General features: G+C 40.5%; 1 pseudogene; it reads left to right on the plus strand.

The window, feature by feature from the left end:
* Nucleotides 1–540: 540 nt before the first annotated feature.
* Nucleotides 541–1,097, plus strand: LOC107976450 (large ribosomal subunit protein eL32-like; annotated as a pseudogene).
* Nucleotides 1,098–13,070: the final 11,973 nt, after the last annotated feature.

Below are 13,070 nucleotides of genomic sequence, written 5' to 3' on the forward strand. Positions count from 1 at the left end.
TTTGGCCTCAAATAAAGAAATAATGGGTTGTATTCAATCTCCTCTTCATCTTTCGTAACAGAACACCAAATTTTGACAGATAACCAGCCTAAATAAATATTTCCCAGTTTCCCTTGTATGTGACAATGTTTTGGCCAAAGCGATCTAATTAGAAGTGTTTGAAACCTTCTAGAAAATATGCTTCAAGAAAAAGCATGCACAAGTTAATTTGTTTCTTCCTTTATGCTGGCAAGAGTGAAATGCAATGGCTGGAGCTCCAGCAGTTACTGTGGACCAGAAGGTGACCTTAGGCATGAAACCAATGCAGCACAGAACAACGGAGAGAAGGAACCTGATTCATTGACACTCTGGGGCTCCATACCAGCCCAGACAGCTCCTTGGAATGCCTTGGACACAACAGAGAAGTAAACGTCTATGTTGCTTAAACTGCTGTTATTTGGGTTTTTTTCTATTACTCATAATTAGACATAATCTAACTACTACAAGTCTCTAATGAAGGAGCCCATTGGAGGCAACATAGATTAGTCAAGAGCTCAGAATGTAAATCCAGATGCACTTGCTAAGGGCATGACCTTATACAAGCTACTTCACCCTCTGGAGTCTCAGTTTCCTCATCCGTACAATGGGTTTAATAATAGCATTTATCCTCTTCCTCAGCGCTGCCTATGAGGTGGCAGCCATCTCCTCAGCATCATGGCCGCCCTTAGACCCCTTGTGAAGTCCAAGATCGTCAAAAAGAGAACCAAGAAGTTCATCCGTCACCAGTCAGACTGATATGTCAGAATTAAGTGTAACTGATGGGAACCCAGAGGTATTGACAACAGGGTTCACAGAAGGTTCAAAGGCCAGATCTTGATGCCCAACATTGGTTATGGGAGCAACCAAAAAAGCACATGCTGCCCAGTGGCTTCTGGAAGTTCCTGGTCCACAATGTCAAGGAGCTGGAAGTGCTGCTGATGTGCGATAAATCTTACTGTGCTGACATCGCTCACAATGTTGCCTCCAAGAACCACAAAGCCATCATGGAAAGAGCCGCCCAGCTAGCCATCAGAGTCACCAACCCTAATGCCAGGCAGCATGGCAAAGAAAATGAGTAGACAGCTCATGTGCACGTTTGTGTTTAAATAAAACTGTAAAAACTGCCAAAAGAATTAGCATTTATCCCATGAGTTGGTATAACCCATGGTGTGGATAAACGGAGATACATCTTATAAAGTACAAGCGCATAGCTCACTCTGAGGCCCAGGCAGTGGCGTGCTCAGCCGAGATCTTGTCTTTAGCACCCAGGCCCCAGCATGGGGACTGGGGTGGTATCAGTTTTTGTCAGTTGATGATGATGATGGGGATGCTTTACTTATTGTCACAAGTGACCGTGAGCCAGCTTGGTCTTGATGGAGGGGCAGCCCAGGACTCCTGGCTGAACCTTCATCAATGGAGCAGAGGGCTGCCAGAAAGAAAAAGGCACAGTGGGGGACTTCCTTGACAATCCAGCCTTTACCAGCTTGGAGGATTTTTTGGAAAGGTGGGTGGTTCCATAGGGATGTGGGCTGACTATTCCACAGTGCTGCAGAAATCAGAACAAAACAAAACGAGCTATAATCATGAAACCATGTACACTGTGCATCCAAATTAAACAGTTCTACCACTCTATGGCCCCAGATATGTTCCAACACTTCAAGTTAAGGAACAAACAGAAATCAGATCCAGACAAGTTTCATTTGGGAGGATTTGTTCTGCCTCATAACTGTTGTTTAAACAGGCAAGAAATTTACTCAGTCAGCTTACTGGCTCTGAGACCTTGGGAAGAAGCCATTTAAACTCTCTGAGCCTTAATTTTACCACTGTACAATGGGGGTAGTAACATCTACCTCAAAAGATGACTAAAAAGAAAAGATTAAATAGATTGTTTAGCAAACAGTCAGTACTAAATAAATATCTTCTGTCCCTTCCCTTTCCCGCAGGTCCACCACAACAAAGCCTAGAGAACTAGTGCCAAGTGAACTGGATACACAGAATTTATTTCAAGCGTGTAAATGTAGGCTGGGTGCGGTGGCTCATATCTACAATCCCAGCACTTTGAGAAGCCAAGGTGGGAGGATAGCTTGAGGCCAGGAGTTTGAGACCAGCCTGTGAGACCCCGTCTCCACAAAAAATACAAAAAAATTAGCTGGATGGGGTGGTGCATGCCTGTAGTCCCAGCTACTCAGGAGGCTGAGGAGGGAGGATCGCTTGAACCTGTGAGTTTGAGGCTGCAGTAAGCTGTGATTGTGCCAGTGCACTCCAGCCTAGGTGACGCAGCAAGATCTTGTCTCCAAAATAAAGAAACAAAATAAAAAGTGCGAATGCAGAAGAACATGTGTTGGTCCTACAGAATCTCCTGACGAAAGGTGAGCCAGACAGGGGTCGAGTTCATGCCAGGTGACAGTCCCTCCAGGTATAGTAGGACCTTGCGGGAAAGCTCTGCCTGTGACCTGGTCCACATCACATCAAATGTTTTGATGTTAATTAAATAATGTGAAAGTGGTAATCTATTTTAATGTTCTTTAAAATTAAATATTAAAAGTGTTTTTTATTGTCATTTTTGATAGAATCTGAGAAATCAGAGGAAGCAAGATTGTGATGGGGCTTTAGATATCTATCTAGAATTGCTAAGTGGATTTCACCTCTTCTGCACGGCAGTCAATGGACAATGGCTGTCTGGAACACGGCATTGAGAAGAATTCTCCATGCCATAGGGTAGACTAGCGATGTCTAGGGTAGACTAGAAATGTCTAGGGTAGACTAGCAATGTCTACCCTAGGCATAGAGTAGAAATATGACATGTACACATGGTCAGGGTATTTGCCATTCCTGAACTAGTCCCTTTGCCCCATCTGGCTAAACCTAGACTATGTAAACATAACCAATTATCTAATGAGGCTAGATAATAGCTAGGTAGTTGCTCAGAGATCTCTCCCCGGTGAAAGTCTCCACTAGGTAGAGCTGGAAGTGAAAGATATGTTAACACATGGATCCCACGTGGTTACCCTGAACTGAGCACAAAATGCCAAGCACTTTACATGCATTATTTCTAATCCTCCCAAGAATTCTGTGAGTTGGGCACAAGCGTACCCATTCCACAGATAGGAAACTGAGTTCTCATGAGCTTCAGTGACTTGTCCGGAGTTACCCTTAACTGTTGAGCATCAGAGCTGGAAGCTGCTCCCCTATCTAACACAGAAACCCACACTGTCTTTCCTTGGGCTACGCTGTGTTTTCAGGAAGGAAACGGAGTGAACCGTCTGACTAGGTGATGGCTGATGGAAGCTCTCTTTTTCCTCTGCCATTGCTGGGTTTTCTGGACAACCTCCTCGGGCCTCTATTTGGCTTCGACTGTGGGACACAACCTTGGCTTTCGCCACAGACAGCTGGGTGTGTCCTCCAGTTGGGAAAGTTTGGTAAAGCCTGCGTTTTGCCCCAGACAGGTAACTCAGGCCAGAAGCACGTTCTTCATGGACTCACCTTGAGAAAACCACTTCTCTGCATGCAGAGGCAGGGCTGGATGCTGACTCAGGGCTGCCTGGATGGTCTGGGGTTGCTCATTCTCACACAACTGGGAGTATTATGACCTGTGTTCTGTTGGCCAGCCCCTCACCTGTGAGCAGAGACTCTGAGGGGCCTATCCAGGCTCCTCCTTGGAGAACCGGAGCCACTCCTCCCCTCTGCCTTGCACCCCTCCATCTCCACAGTGACTTTGTGCTAACTTTGCAAAGGTTTCAATGCTTATCAAGTAACTTTGAATAGGAAATACATTTCAATAGCTTACAAAATAAGCAGTTTCAAAAGGCACACAGGAAAAGTTCTTATTCCCATTTTTGCCTGCTATCCACTGAGTTCCCCACCCCCGCCATAATAACCACCTTTATTATCTTCCTGAGATTCCTACAGAAAACAAACATGTATAAAGGTATATGCTTATCACCACGCACTTCCATCACACAAAGCAGCATACCTAAACACCTCTTGCGTCCTATTTCAAGTACCAATACATCCCGAATCTCTTATAATATATAAAAATATTTGTATTCTTTTTGGCATCTGCATATATTCCACGGAATGGATATACTAGGATTATTTAATTAGTCTCCCCTTGAGGGACATTATGTATGTTTCCAAGGTTTTACTACAAGCAATACTGCAGTAATTTGTCACTTAGTAACTGAGCAAGCTTATCAGTTGGGTAAATTCCCAGAAATGAGATCGATGGCTCAAAGGGTATATATGCTTTTATGGCTTTGCTAGTATTCCAAAATTGCCCTCCATAGAGTTTGTACCAATTTACACTCTCTCCTGCAATTTACCAGTTTCTACCCAACCTCACACACACAATGTGTGGTCAATATTTAATTTTTTTACCAACCTGATAGATGAAAAATGGCATCTCAGTGTTGTTTCAATTTGATTATCTCTTATGTTGTGTCTTTCTGTATTTTAAAAACCATTTATGTTTTTTACTGTGAACTTTCTATTCATATCTTCTGCCCATTTTTCTTTTTAGTTATTACTCTTTTTATCATTTCTAAGAGCTCTTTACATATTATGAAGATTAAAAGCTTGATCTGTAATATGACTTGCAAATATTTTGCCTAGCTTGATTTTGTCTTTTGATTTTGCTAATGGTTTTATTATGCTAGGTAGAAATTTTTAAAAATTGTTTATCATATAATTTATCAATCAATTCTTTTATAAATATTGGATTCTGAACTGTAACTAAATAAGCCTTCTTGCTCCATATTTTCTTCTAATATTTTTATAGTTTGAAATTTTGTATTTAACTATTTTATCTATTTGGAGTTTATTCTAGTGTATGAAGTGAGCTATGTTTAGACCGATATTCAGTTGACCTGCTATCCTTTATTGAATATCTTTTCTCTGCTGACTTAAGATACCACTTTTATCTTATTTTATACTACATTACAGAATGTATCTCATTGTATTAATCAACTTTCTCTCCTGTTCCATTGGACTATTTATGTAATAGTGCAATACTAATTTAATTAATGGTTAACTAAATTCATTAATTATTGTGCTCCGTGACATATTTTAATATCTGATATGACTGGACCCCTAGTCATTGTTATTTTTGTTCAGATTTGTCCTTGTTTGTTTTCAATATAAACTTTAGAATCATCTAGTTTACATTTTTTTTTTTTTTTTGAGACAGTGTCTCACTCTGTTGCCCAGGCTGGAGTGCAATTGTGCGATCTCGGCTCACTGCAACCTCTGCCTCCCAGGTTCAAGAAATTCTCCTGCCTCAGCCTCCCAAGTAGCTGGGATTACAGGTGCCCACAACCACGTCCAGCTAATTTTTTGTGTTTTTAGTAGAGACAGGGTTTTACTATGTTGGTCAGGCTGGTCTCAAACTCCTGACCTTAGGTGATCCCCCAGCCTCTGCCGGCCTCTCAAAGTGCTGGGATTTCAGGGGTGAGCCACCGTGCCTGGTCCATCTAGTCTACTTCTAAAACCAAAACCAAAACTTGATATTTTTGTTAGGATTACACTAAATTTAGAAACCAACCTAGAGAGATTTGGCATTGTTACACGATTGAATTTCCCTAACCGAGAACAGATTACATAATTTCCTTTGTTCAAGTGTACTTTTGTGTTTTATATAATTATTGTAATAAATTATGTTAACAGATTTTATAATATTGAACACATTCTTGAATTCTTGCATAAATTCTACCAGGTCATGATGTTTAATTTTCTTAGTGTCATGCTAGATTTTATTTGTTAATATATTATTTAAAATTTTTGCTTTAACATCTATTAGGGAGACATTGTTTTTTCCTTTTTTTGTGAAATCTTTCTCGATATTTGGTGCTGATGTGTTTTTCACTTCATGAAAGAATTATAGAATTTCCCTTTTCTCTATGTGCTGGACTAATATAAATCGCGTTGGAACTGTTTACCTTCTAAGGATTTGGCAGATGTCCTCTGTGAAAACATCTTTTTCCTTTTGCTGGGAGGTGGGGAAAAAGAGAAGGTTAACTTTCTGGCAACTTTTTATATTTATTCTCTGGTAATTACAAAGTTTGAATTTTCATTATTTTCTGGGGTCAAATTTCATAAATTTTTTTTTTCCGGAAAGGTTTATATTTCAACTGGGTTCCAAACATTTTTACAAATTTATTTGTATTATGAAAAATTTTAGACATATATAAAGTTACGAAAGAATAGTATACTGAGCTCCAGCTACCCAGGACCCAGCAACTATCGGTTCACAATCACTCCTATTGAATGTGGAATCCCACCCTACTTCCCCCCACCCTCCTCCTGAGTCTGGAGTGTTTTGTAGCAATCCTGGGATATTGTATTCTTTTGCTTGCAGAACTTTCAGGCTGTGTCACTGAAACATAAGTATTTTTTTTTTTTTTTTTTTCTGAGACGGAGTCTCGCTCTGTCACCCAGGCTGGAGTGCAGTGCCGCAATCTCGGCTCACTGTAAGCTCCGCCTCCCGGGTTCACGCCATTCTCCTGACTCAGCCTCCCCAGTAGCTGGGACTACAGGCACCCGCCACCACGCCTGGCTAATTTTTTGTATTTTTAGTAGAGATGGGGTTTCTCCGTGTTAGCCAGGATGGTCTCGATCACCTGACCTCCTGATCCGCCCGCTTCGTCCTCCCAAAGTGCTGGGATTACAGGCGTGAGCCACCGCGCCCGGCCGATAAGTATTATTTTTTAAACAGGAAGTCATTCAGTTATTTGTTGAAATCAGGGTCCAAATAAGCTCTAGACAATTACACCTGCTGGATATGTGTCTTAAATCTCTTCATTTATAGGTTTTTCTATAAATCTCACCTCCTCTCCCAGATATCTTTCCTCAAAATTTATTTATTGAATAAACAAGGTCATCTTCCTGGCAGACTTTTTTTTTTTTTTTTTTTGAGATGAAGTCTTACTCTGTCACCCAGGCTGGAGTGCAGTGGCATGATCTCGGCTCACTGCAGCCTCCACCTCCCAGGTTCAAGCGATTCTTCTGCCTCAGCCTTTTGAGTAGCTGGGACTACAAGCGCATGCCACCACGCCTAGCTAATTTTTGTATTTTTAATAGAGATGTGGGTTTCACTATGTGTGCCAGGCTGGTCTTGAACTCCTGACTTCAAGTGATCCACGCGCCTCGGCCTCCCAAAGTGCTGGGATTATAGGCATGAGCCACCGTACCTGGACTTCCTGGTGGACTTTTTATAATCTGAAATGTGCTGATTTTCTCTTTAGGTATCATTTAGAATGTTCTTATTTCCCCTGTATTGGTTCATCTGGAGGCTAGATCAAATTCAGGTTTTGTTTGTTTGTTTGTTTGTTTTTGGCTAAGAGTACGTTATAAGTAGAAGTGTGTCAAATTTATTTGAAAGTTGAGCAACGTGGTCTCATGAATTTTCTCTCTTTTCATGATTATTTCCTACTTATCATTTCTTATTTATTGACTTCTTTTCCTTTTCTTCTTAAGCAGGTTGGATTATAGTTCATCTATTTTATCTTACTGTTTTTCAAATCAATACATGTTAGTTTCACTTATTAGTTTGCTTTCTGCTTTTGTCCTTAAAGTTACTTCTCTCTAGTCATATATTTCAATGTTCTTTTTCTAACTTTTGTGTCTAATGCATACGTTATTTAATTTTACATAATTATTTAAGTCTATGAATTTTTCTACGAGCACTTTTTATCTCTATCCATATGTTCGGCTGTTAGACATTCTGCAGTTTGGGTTTGTATTTCCTTTTTGACCAAAGAGTTATTTAGAAGATAACACTTTATAGAGTTTCCAAGTAAAAGAGCCTATAGTTTTATTATTAATTTCTAGTCTTATTGAATTATAGTCAGAAAATGGTTTGTATTGTTTTGACATTTTGGAATTTATTAAGGTTTCCTTTTGGCCTAGTATGTTCAGTTGTAGATGTTTTAAAAACATCTAAGAAGGGAGGCTGAGGCAGGAGAATTGCTTGAACCTGGGAGGCGAAGGTTGCAGTGAAAGTGAGCTGAGATCGCGCCACTGCACTCCATTCTGGGTAACAAGAGCAAAATTCTGTCTCAAAAAAAAAAAAAAAAAATCTAAAAAATAAAAAAGGAATATATTCTATTTTCACGGTATGCCATTTGAAATATATGCCAAATATAGCTTATACATTATATTTTAAATTCTCTCTTTGAATGTTTGGATCTGTCACGGACTTAAACAAAAATGAATTAAATTCTCCTAATAACCGGTGTGTTTTTGTTTCTTCCTCCTTTTAGCTTCTATAATTTGTACTTTATGGCTATTATTACTATTATATTTAGTTATCAATATTTATAACTTTAATTTTTGTCATGAATTATACCCTTTAGTATTATAAGTTTCCAATTTTGTCTTATTTAATGCTTTTTTTGCAAGAATTCCACTTTGTCTGATATTAAGATTGTGACCACCACTTTCTCTTGGTTGCTTTTGCCTGCAAATGTTGCACATCTTTGCATTTTCAATTTGTATGAACCACTTTATTTTAAATATGTCTAAATGTGATACATTATATGTTGAGTTTTTCTCTGTAGTTCAATCTGGGAACTTTTTTCTTTAGTAGGCAAGCTAAACTCATTTATAGTGACTGATAAGACAAATAACATTTAGTCTTTTTTGTCATATAATTTTATGTATTCTTTTCTATTTTAAGAGTTTAAAAATTTAACAGGTGGTCTCTGTGCGTGTGTGTGTGTGTGTGTGGGTGTGAGTGATTCTTATAAAATTTTGAAAGTTAATATTTTTATTATAATACCTATCTGCATAATTATATTTTGGTCTATTTCTTTAGTTTCTTTTATATTTCACTCCCATAAGTAATAACAAAATTCACAGTCCCTGATCAGATTTCAGTTAAGACTATTATTTTTCTTAGCAGTACCTTTTAATTATTAACTATGCTTAGAACTCTACTATTTGATGTGTCAACTGTTAACAACAATTCTTACACTTGCAACTATTGCAAATCAGCAAAATTACAATCTTCCCATTCCACTTTTTGTTAGCTATATTTGCATTCAGCTCTGTCACCTAAACTCCATCTTTGTTTTAGCCTCAACTTACCAGTTAAATATATTTAAATATATCCATGCTCACAATCAACTTTTGTCAAAGTTCTCCATGACATTTTGGTGAGCTGAAATGAGGTTCATCTTTCAGTACTTCTTTCCCTCAAAAAGGACTCATGAGAATGTTTCCTGAGTTCTTGCATAGTTAAACCTGTTTGTCTTTAAGACCAGCCTTGCTGGGTATAAATCTTTGTCTCACACATTCTTTTCTTGAAGGTATTGTGGTGTTGTGTCATTCCACTTCATATTCTGATATTGAATCTTCTGATATTGAGTTGCTGTGGCCTGTAGAAAATCAGACTGATTTTTAACACTTTATTATATGTGACTTGAGCTTTTTGCCTGGCTGGCCAAATAATTATTTCTTTACCTTTAGTTCAATAACTTTATAGGCATATATTATCAGTATTGACTACTTTGGATCAGTGTTCTCTGATATACAGTACCCTTTGAATATATAGATTCAAGTCTTCTCTTATTTGAGGAAAATAAATAAGTTAATCTCAATATTCACAAATTGTGTTTAATAGTTTCTACCACATAGGGTGGTTGTGAAGATTCCTGTGCTAATGCATGGGAACCACATGTTTCAGTGTCTAATTTCATCTTCAGAAATAAAATTACCATTATTATTATTACTATTTTAAAAGTATTGAATGAGTAGCTTCTCTCAGTTAAGCACAAAGTAATGCCAAAAATAGGTAAGTCACACACCTTATCCTTAAATACCCATGTGTGGTCATCATGTGGTGTGTGCTTTCATCGTGTAAACACATAATACCAAAGAGCCCCAAGGAAGGATGCAGAAACCAGGGAGGATCAAAGACGTTTTCATGGAAGTAGAGACTTTAATTAAGTTGAATGTTGAAGGTTATTAAATTTTATATGGAAGTGAGATGATGAAATCAAGTGAAAAGTTGTAGGCAGGGGCATTTTGGGCAAAGAGAACCGCATGAACCAAGGTTTGGAGGTGAGAGAGAGCATGGTATGTTTGAGAAACTGCATATGGCTATAGAAAGGAAGAGTGATGAGTGGAGAAGTGGGAGAAGCAGATGGAGGCCATGTCTTGCCAAGTCCTGGGAGCCAGGGAGGAGCTGGGCTCCATGATACAGGATGTGAGGGGCTTCTGCAAGACTATAAATAGAATGTCCTAGTTACATGGGGGCTTTATATTGGTCACTCTGGTTACAGGATGGGCAATGGATTGAGGAGAGTGGCAAGACCAGGAAGGACAGGGAGGGGACAGTTCCACTCATCTAGGTAAGCTGTGCTGGTATTCTGGCCCTCAATTGCATCTGTATTAGTTAGTTCTCACATTGCTATAAATACCTGAGACAGAGTCATTTATGAAGAAAAGAAATTTAATTTGTTCATAGTTCTGCAGGCTGTACAGGAAACATAACAACTTCTGCTTCTGGGGAGGCCTCAGGAAACTTAACAAGCATGGTGGCAGGGGCGGGGGAAGCAGTCACAGCTTACGTGGCCATAGCAGAAGGAAGAGAGAGGGGTGAGGTGCCACACACTTTTAAACCACTAGATCTCAAAATAATTCATTATCATGAGGACAGGACCAAGGGGGAAATCTGCCCTCATGATTCAATCGCCTCCCACCATGTACCATCTCCAACATTAAGGATTACAATTTGACTTGACATTTAGGCAAGGAAAGAGATCTAATCCATATTATTCCACCCCTGGCCCCTCCAAATCTCATGTCCTTCTCACATTGCAAAATACAACCATGCCTCCGTAATGAGTTCCCCAAAGTCTTCACTCATTCTAGCATTAACTCCAAAGTCTCATCTGAGACAAGGCAAGTCCATTCCACCTATCAGCCTATAAAATCAAAAACAGGTCATTTACTTCCAAGATACAATGGAGGTATAGGCATTGGGTAAATACTTCTGTTCCTAATGGTAGAAATTGGCCAAAAGAAAGGAGCTACAGGCCCCATGCAAATATGAAACCCAGCAGGGCAGTCATTAAACCTAAAAGCACCAAAACAATATCCTTTGACTCTATGTTCCACATCAAGGACACACTGGTGTGAGGGGTGGGCTCCCAAGGCTTTGGGTAGCTCTGCTCTGATGGCTTTGCAGGGTTTAGCCTCTGTGGATGCTCTCACAGGCTGACGTTGAATGCCTTTGTCTTTTGCAGCTGCAGGGTGCAAGCTGCCTGTGGATCTCCTATTCTGGTGAAGGATGGCCCGCTTCTCACAGCTCCACTAGGCAGTGCCCCAATGGGGACTGTGTGTGGGCTCCAACCCCACATTTCGCCTCTGACTTTCCTTGTAGAGGTTCTCTGTGAGGGCTCCAACCCTGCAGCAGATTTCTGCCTAGACATCCAGGCTTTTCCATACATCCTCTGAAATCTAGGCAGAGGCTCCCAAGCCTCAACTGTTGCATTCTGTGCACCCATGGGCTTAACACCACATAGAAGCCAGCAAGGCTTACAGCTTGTACCCTCTGAAGCAGTGGCCCGAGCTGTATCTGGGGCCTTTTGAGCTGAGGCCTCCCAGGATGCAGGGAGCATTGTCCAGAGGCTGTGGAGGGCAGCAGGGCCCTGGGCCTGGCCCACAAAACCATTTTTCACTCCTAGGCCTCCAGGCCTGTGATGGGAGGGGCTGCCATGAAGGTCTCTGAAATGCCTTTGAAGCCTTCTACCCATTTTCTTGGCTAATAGCACTGGGCTCCTTTTTACTCATGTAAATTTCTGCAGCCTCCTTGAATTCCTCCCATGAAAATGGGCTTTTTTTCTACCACATGACCAGGCTGCAAGTTTTTCAAACTTTTATGCTCTGCTTCTTCTTTAAATATAAGTTCCAATTTCAGGTCACTTCTTTGGTCATCCAACTGAACATAAGCTGTTAGAAGCAGCCAGTCCACATCCTGAACACTTTATTGGTTAGACATTTCTTCCACAATATACCCTAAATCATCGATCTCAAGTTCAACATTCCACAGATACCTAGAGCAGGGGCACCATGCAGCCAGACTCTTTGCTAAGGTACAGCAAAAGTGCCCTTTACTCTACTTCCCAGTAAGTTCCTCATCTCCATCTGAGACCTTATCAGTCTGGCCATCTCTGTCCATATTACTATGAGCATTCAGGTCTCAACCATTCAACAAGTTTCTAGGATGTTCCCTCATCTTCCTATCTTCTTCTGAGCCTTCTAAACTCTTCCAACCTCTGTCCATTACTGAGTTTCAAGCCACTTCCACATTTTCAGGTATCTTTTTAGTAATGCCTTACTCCTTGGTACCAATTTTCTCTGTTAGTCAGTTCTTGCACTGCTATAAAGAAATACCTGAGACTAGGTAATTTATGAAGAAAAGGTTTAATTGGCTCATGGTTTTGCAGGCTGTATAGGAAGCATAGTGGCTTCTGCTTCTTGGGGGGCTTCAGACAACTTACAATCATGGTTGTGGGAGGTTAAAGGGAAGGAGGTGCATCTTACATGGCCAGAGCCATAGCAAGAGAGAGAGGGGGAGGTGCTACCTACTTTTTTTGTTTGTTTATTTGTTTTTGTTTTTGAGACGAAGTTTCACTCTTGTTCCCCAGGCTGGAGTGCAATGGTGTGATCTCGGTTCACTGCAACCTCCGCCTCCCAGGTTCAAGTGATTCTCCTGCATCAGCCTCCCGAGTAGCTGGTATTACAGGCATGCACCACCACACCTGGCTAATTTTGTATTTTTAGTAGAGACGGGGTTTCTCCATGTTGGTCCGGCTGGTCTCGAACTCTTGACCTCAGGTGATCCACCCACCTCGGCCTCCCAAAGTGCTGGGATTACAGATGTGAGCCACTGCTCCTGGTCGTGCCACATACTTTTAGACAACCAGAACTCATGAGAACTCACCATCACAAGGACAGTACCAAGCGGGATATCCACCCCCATGTTCCAATCACCTAACGCCAGGTCCCACCTCCAACACTGGGGATTACAATTCAACTTGTAATTTGTGCAG

The sequence above is a fragment of the Pan troglodytes genome, chromosome 7 (genome assembly GCF_028858775.2).
Source record: "Pan troglodytes isolate AG18354 chromosome 7, NHGRI_mPanTro3-v2.0_pri, whole genome shotgun sequence".
Lineage (NCBI taxonomy): Eukaryota > Metazoa > Chordata > Mammalia > Primates > Hominidae > Pan > Pan troglodytes.